Here is a 7,773-nt window from a genome sequence, read left to right as displayed (position 1 = left end):
ACCGTTGCTCTGCCTTTGTCAGCTGGGAGGATAACGATGGATGTGTCATCCTGTAATTGCTTTAGGGCTTCTTTTTCAGTAACTGATAATGTTTGGCAGCGTCTATGAGTCATAAGTAGGCTTGTGATGCAGTGCCTGATAGAGCCCCTGGTCTCTTCTTTAATATTCACTTGTTGGATAGCTGATTCAAAGGCTGCCACAAAGTCCACAGGGCGTGCATCCATTAGGTTGTAACCTGCATCACATTGTAACAATTCGAGTTGTTTGTAAGAAAGCGTCTTAGATGATAAATTGTATACCAAATCATTGTTAGAACCAGGGTTGCTTATTGCACTCAGGCACTGCATTTTGCGATGCAGGACCTCAGTCCTGAGTTGCTTGGTCTTTTCTGTAGCTTCACTAATATGGCAAGTGAGAAGCTGGTAATGCTGGCGTGCAAGGAATTGTTGGCAACGTTCCTGGTATTCACGGGCTGCCATCCTCATAGTGTGGATCTTTCTGTGATGGTCGTTAATCAATGCATGTGTAGTATGGCGTTGGAATCGACGAATGGCAAGTCGGCACTCCATGGAATCCACAAACGGTTTCTTCGAGAGCGACCTCGGAGGTAGATTGTTACGTAGGCAGTCGTGTAGAAAGGCTAGTTTGTGATAAACGCAAATAACCTTTCGTGCGAGTCTCTCCCATCTCCTGGCTGTGAGCAATACAGCTCTCGGGTAGTATTCCTTGATAAGATTAAAAATGTGAATCCCAGGCATGTTAAAATTAACAAACTAAATGAACACTGGGATGGAATAAGAAAAACTAAAAGAGTTTTTATTGCTAAAAAATCAAGCTTTCGTTGGCTAAATGCCAACCTCGTCAGGATGGAGATGCTGGGGTGGGGAGATCGCGTTTATACTGTTGGTGTCTGCACTCTGCTCATGGAGCGCGTCACCGGTCTGTTTGTTGAGGTCTGCCGTATTTCTTTGTATAGGTTGTATAGATTTCTTTAAAATTAACCAAATTTAAAAAAAGATTTTTTTAAAAAAAAGCACAATTAGAAAATGGAGAAAAATGCTGCAAAAAGAAATAAATACAGATACTTTTTTTACATGCCTTCAAGTTGTTGACTCCTGCTGACTGCCTGGAGTAGTCACTGCAGTTTTCTTGGCAAGATTTTTAAAATAGTTATCCACTGCCTTCTTCTTAGGGCTGAGAATCAGTAAGTGGCCCAGGTTTATCCAGCTGGTTTTGTACAAGGCAGGACAAGAACTCACAGTTTCCTGGTTTCTGCTTTGGTGCCTTAACCACTACTGCAGCGATCCCTACCCCAGAGCCCACGACCGGGCCTTGGCCTGTTCAGAATTGGGCTATGCCAGTTCTTTCCACCAAGCTGGAAAGGTTGGGGACTGCTGGCACTACAGTAAACTGGCTCACAACCATCCTCATTCTTATCTAACTGGTTTTATAGACATATGAATAAATTTATGCCACAATTCACTATTGTCTTCCATAACTGATCATAATTATAAGTCCATTTTCTTTGTCCAGAAGTCAAAAATAAAGCTATTTCATTGCATTGCGGTGGTGGCACAGAGGTTAGAATGCAGTATTGCAGGCTAATTCTGACTGCCAGGGGTTCAAGCCTCACCAGCTCAAGATTGACTCAGCCTTCCATCCTTCCAAGGTCGGTAAAATGAGGACCTAGATTGTTGGGGGCAATATGCTGACTCTCTAAACCACTTAGAAAGGGCTATAAAGCACTGTGAAGCGGTATATAAATCTAAGTGCTATTGCTATTCCCAACAATATAAATGCAATGAGATGATTTCTAAAATATTATTTCTTGTGGAAAAGGATGTAATCTAAAAATCTGCTGAAGTTTTTTTAAACCATTTTTAATTAGTTAAACATGCAAGCAAAACAAAGGAGATACATACATATAACTTTTGACCACAATTGACCCCAAATTTTTTGTTGCTAAGCAAGGCAATTGTTAAGTGAATTTTGCCCCATTCTATGACCTTCCTTGCCACAGTTGGTAAGTGAATCACTGCAGTTGTTGAGTTAGTAGCATGGTTATTAAATGAATCTGGCTTCCCCATTGACCTTGCTTGTAAGAAGGTTGCAAAAGGTGATTGCATGATCCCAAGACATTGCAACATGCCATTTGCCAAGTGTCCAAATTTTGATCAAGTGACTATGAGATACTGCAACAGTCATAGGTGTGAAAAATGGTCATAACTCACTTTTTTCAGTACTGTTGTAACTTTGAATGGTCACTAAACAAATGGTCATTGAGAACTACTTGTATACATCTTGAATTTGTAATTATATATGCAGGTAATCCCCAACTTATTGAGCCCAAAATTTCTGTTGCTAAGTGAGGCAATTGTTAAGGGAGTTTTGCTCAGTTTTACGACCTTTCTTGCCACAGTTGTTCTGTGAATCACTGTAGTTGTTAAGTTAGTACCATAGTTATTAAGTGAATCTAGCTTCCCCATCGACTTTACTTGTCAGAAGATCACAAAAGGTGATCACATGATCCCAGGACATTGGAACTGTCATAAATATGAGCCAGTTGCCAAGGGTCTGAATTTTGATCATGTGACCATGGGGATGCTGTATTAGTCGTGTGAAAAACAGTCATAAGTCACTTTTTTCAATGCTGTTGTAACTTTGGTCACTAAACAAATGGTTGTAAATTGAGGATTACCTGTATAAGTGTGTGTGTATGTATGTCTTAGCTTGCATTGCGATGTAAGGGAACCATTCCTGTTTGAATTTCATTAGCTTGCTGCTGCATATATGTGCTTTTCATCGCTGCATATTCTTCAATTTTAGACTTCGTGTCTTGTACTGATGACCAGGATTATTTTTCCCCAATATTGTGTCAAATTGATTTTTGCCACTGTCAATATATATGTTAATGAATTATGATACCTTTCACTTCTGCTCTCTAGAATCATCCTAATAAAAATATTCTGTTGTTTTAATTCAAATTTTATTAAAAATTTTCTGAATATTTTTGTCTATTTCTTTTTAGTTATTATAGTGGGATTTTTTTAGCATAACCACCATATATGCTAAAACATTCTTTCTTGTTGAGACGTTTCCAACATTTATTTAGCACTACAAAGCTTGAAAATCCCTCCTCTAAGGTTTGATTATTTCTTAACTATGGTAAAATACCTTCATGAAGAAGGTAGCATCTGTATTTATATAATTAACAAGGCTACAAATGCATGTCATTGATAGATGATGAGATTATTGTACAGTATGTCAGGACCCACCCCAATCCACATCTTAGGAAAATAAAGAACTCTTGGAGCCAGGTCTTGTCCAAAAGGAGTGTTTACTAGGACATGATCAGTTGTGGAAATACAAGACAGGATCTGGCATTGTGTTACACTCTGATACTTTATAAAGAGTTCCCGGTTCAACCCCCTCCCCTCAAACCCATTTGGTCAGACCCACATCAATTTAACTTAGGTGTCAAAGAGGGATCTTCCCGTGTCTTTATGACTATTGCCTCCTTCCTTTTCAGATTCAAATGGAGATACAAACCAGATCTCCTCCTCCCTTCCCTCCCTTTGTTGTCCTCAGTTCAAAAGGTTTTCCCTGGTCTTTGAAGACAGCCTACAGGCAGGCTGAATAAACCTCTTCTCCCCTCAGGAAAATGGCAGAATCCAGGGAGGGGTATAATAGTTTAGACATACATTTATGAATGGGATATAAATGGATTCTGACAGTATGATTGTGGTTTTTCTTATACAGACTGGTTATTCTTAAATGTAGCCTAATTTTAGCTGTTATTATATACAAAGTATAATGTAACTTAGTTACTTCCCAATTTACCTTGTTGGGGAATGCCCCTGTTTCCATTATTACTGCTTTTGTATTATTCAGAGCAGGGATCCCCAACCCCCGGCCCATGGACCAGTACCGGGCCGTGGCATGCCAGCAACCAGTCCGCACAAACAAGGAAAGCCCCATCCACAAGATGCAGGCAGCACACAAAACCACACAGAGACAGTCTGGTCCGTGGAAAAATCTCCACGTAACCGCTCCCTGGTGCTCAAAAGGTTGGGGACCTCTGATTCAGAGAATATATTCCATTAGCATCACACATAGTACCATATTGCAATGAATTCACTAAACCCATCTCTAATGCTTCCTTAAAATTGCAAGACTAAATAGGTCATAGTATGTGATTTGTCCTTCTATAGGTAGTCCTCGACTTACAACAGTTCATTTAGTGACTGTTCCAAGTTACAGAAGCACTGAAAAAGTGACTTATGACCATGGCAGTATTCCCATGGTCACATGATTTACTTTCTGATGCTTGACAACTGATTCATATTTATGACGGTTGCAGTGTCCCAGGGTCATGTGATCATCTTTTACGAGCTTCTGACAAGCAAAGTCAACGGGGAAGCCAGATTCACTTAACTGTATTACTAATTTAACAACCGCAGTGATTCACTTAACAAATGTGACAAAAGTCATAAAATGAGGCAAAACTCAACAAATTTCTCAGCAACATAAATTCTGGGCTCAGTTGTGGTCATAAGTTGAGGACTGCCTGTATATTAGCAGATAAGAGATGGCAAAACCACAAATGAAGGAAGAAGCCAAGAGGATCTGCAGAAAGTAAGTCATGAAGGACTCCTTGGGAGGATTGGATATCTTTGTGGTTAATAAGATTAATTTGCTGTTGTCATTTGCATGATGTGGCTGCAGTATGCAAAATACATTCCAGTGAATCCAGAGTTGAGGCTGGGGATTAGGCATACAAATTTGAGACACCAGAAGGCCAAAATGGGCAAATTAATGATCAGTAAGATAGAAAGGTGAAATAAGCAGTTTGGATGCGGATAAGATCAATTGTATTTTGGACAGGAAGTCAGGCTTTCCATAGCAACTTTAAGATTTGTTCATCCTTTCTAGAGCCCTCCTTACACGTTTCCAGAATCTGCAGCTCACCTTGCTGCAATTCTAGTTCAGTTTATCTCCTAGCTTCACCCTGCATTTTGATAATCCTGCTCCTAGTTTGCATACAACGCTTTTGAGGGGGTTCTGCAGGAGATCTTTTGCCTCAAGTTGTGCATCTCTGGAACAGTTGCATAAATTAATATTGAACATCTATCTAATGATGTCTTATAAGAATGCAACTCTCGATCAGGTAGCAAATAAGACTGGAGAATGGAGGAGAGATGGACACAAAAGATAAAAGTTGTGGCTTGCTAAGTGAGGCCACAGAAAAGCTTTTTACAGTTTTATATTTTAGAGTTTGAAAAGCCTTCTCAAACATTTGGCAATCCTTAGTGATGATGATTTGGATTTGTGAAAATAAAATAAAAACGATTTAATAAAGGTTTTAGTGTCTTGTACTGTAGAGTTAAAAGTCTTAATACTTGAGACTTCAGTGGAGCAAACTGCAATTAAACTTTCTTTTTGTAAGTGTTCAGGAATTCAGTTCCTTAAACAAATGGCAAAAAGTACACCTCTGTAAAAGGAGAAAACAAAAGGTTTTCTGTTTCAAGTAGTAACCAGAATCTAGTACTATCTCTGATCAATATAGAAACCCCAGAACAAGATAAAAATTCTATTCCACTTCTACATCTTGTTGGCTGCTTCTTTCCTTCAGTTTTTTTAAAATATTCTACTAGTTAATGCATAATCTGTAAAATAGCAGTCCCCAACCTTTTTGGGTCCAAAGACCGATGGTGGTAGCAGCAGCAGCAGGGGGAGAGGGGATGGTTGCATATGTGCAACCTAATTCTGCACATGCACAAATGAAGCTTTGTGCAATCGCCTGCTGCTTGCACGGCTCCAGTTCCCAATAGACTGCGGACTGGAACGGTCCGTGGCCAGGGGATTGGGGCCCCTTGCTGTAAAAGAACAGAAGCTGTGCTGCTTAGAGTGGGTCAAATTAATTCATTAAATTAATGCGCTATACAGAATGTTGGTATTTAATGAACCATAGTTTACCAGAATGATATGTCAGCCAGTGTCCTTCACTCCTTTTCTCCTCCATGCTAGGAATAGATAATTAAAGTATTTTTATTCTTCTCTTTTCATCTTATTCCATCTGAACTGAGTCACGTTTAATTTTTTTAATAATGATGATCTTGGGCAATATTTGACTTAAACCTAAGATGGAGTTTACAGTTAGTTTGCTGATTACACTAGATTGCATATAGATTGTGCTAGATTTTAGCCCTGCTGATATCAAAGAACATGAGATTAAATTGTGGCTAGCTTGTCCCAATTATAACAAAACTAAAGTGAAACTAAATCCGGATCCAATCAACTGCTTCTGAGGAACTTTTTTTTAAAAACAGGTGTATATGGCTCTTCTATTGCCATGTGAATACTGCACATAAATTTGTTATACTGGAGTGTTCAGAGAGTCTCAATTACCAGCTATATATCAGACTTGTGAATTAGGCCTAATTTGAAGACACTCAGATACTCATACCATCTCAAATATACATATTATTTAAATCATTAATGACTTATTTGTTTTAAAAAATACAAGAGTTGTTTTGAAGTATTCAATAAATGGCATTTTATGTAGCTTTGCAATTAGTATGTCTTTTGCAGAAAATGCACATACAATGTATATATATTAATTATACTAAAATTAATATATCCAGCAGGCAAACCACTGAAATAAGGGATGAAGTATACAATTAGGTACATATTACCTTTGAACAATTTACCAGGAAGGATTATATTCTACAATTATATTCTATTTTTCCTTTTCAAAGTATATTTTGCATAAGAAAAAAAGTTTGGGGAAATATATTTGAAATTCATCATACAATTATCCTCTTATTTTCAACATACAATAATTGATTATACATACTATAAGATGTGTGAAATAGGACATTAATGTCTCATCTGAATAGTAGGGCACATGTTTTGAAAGATATCTACTTATGGTATCAACTCATTAAATTAGAATGCATAGGATAAAATTTAATTTTCTCAGACTGAAAATAGCTAAATGAAATCATCCACATTTCACTTAGCTAGAATTCTTTGAACATATAGAACTGTGGTTTGAACAAGGATTCTTGGACTTGTAAAAAGGTTTTTTTTTCCAAATACTAGCTACACTTTGTCGCTAGTACAGTATTTCTGTATCATAAAATAACTTTGTGCATCAATCAGAATTTGTACTTCACATTCCAGCTGTCTTTTGTTACTGGAGAACAGTATCAGCTTGGATGCCTTCTGCAGCGATTGCAACCTTACACACACCTCTGTTGTACAATCAAAGATCTTTCTTTTATAATTAGCATTTAGAAGGAAAAGTACTGCTGTAATTTCCAAAAAATTCTCATTAACCAAAAACATGGGAATTTCTGGGCTAAGGGCTGTTTTTTTCTCTTTTTTCAATGGAAAAAAATACCTTACAGAAGCAATATGAAATAATAAATAAAGAGAAAAAAGCTCGCAGAGGAAAAGTTCTTGGCTCAAACTGAATCTATCTTTGTCGGATAGAAATACTTCCTCTGTATGAAATTGCAAAGTAGACACATTTCACAATTTCCATACCGTAGAATCTATTTGCATGTTGTGATGTACAAACTCATTTCCAAAGTAATGCTTGTAAAACTTGCCAGTAAGGGAGCAGTGACAGACTTCCCTGGTTCCATGCATTTCCTCAAAAAATACTAAAAGTAGCAGCAATTAAATTAAAATGCATCACAATCATCCAGCTGTATAAACTGTTTTCAAGTTATGGAAGTAGAAAGAATAACTGCCCAGATGTAAGTA

This window comes from Vipera ursinii (genome assembly GCF_947247035.1).
Source record: "Vipera ursinii genome assembly, chromosome: 1".
Classification (NCBI taxonomy): domain Eukaryota; kingdom Metazoa; phylum Chordata; class Lepidosauria; order Squamata; family Viperidae; genus Vipera; species Vipera ursinii.
The sequence above is the reverse complement of the archived record's forward strand: the minus strand, read 5'-3'. Positions refer to the sequence as shown.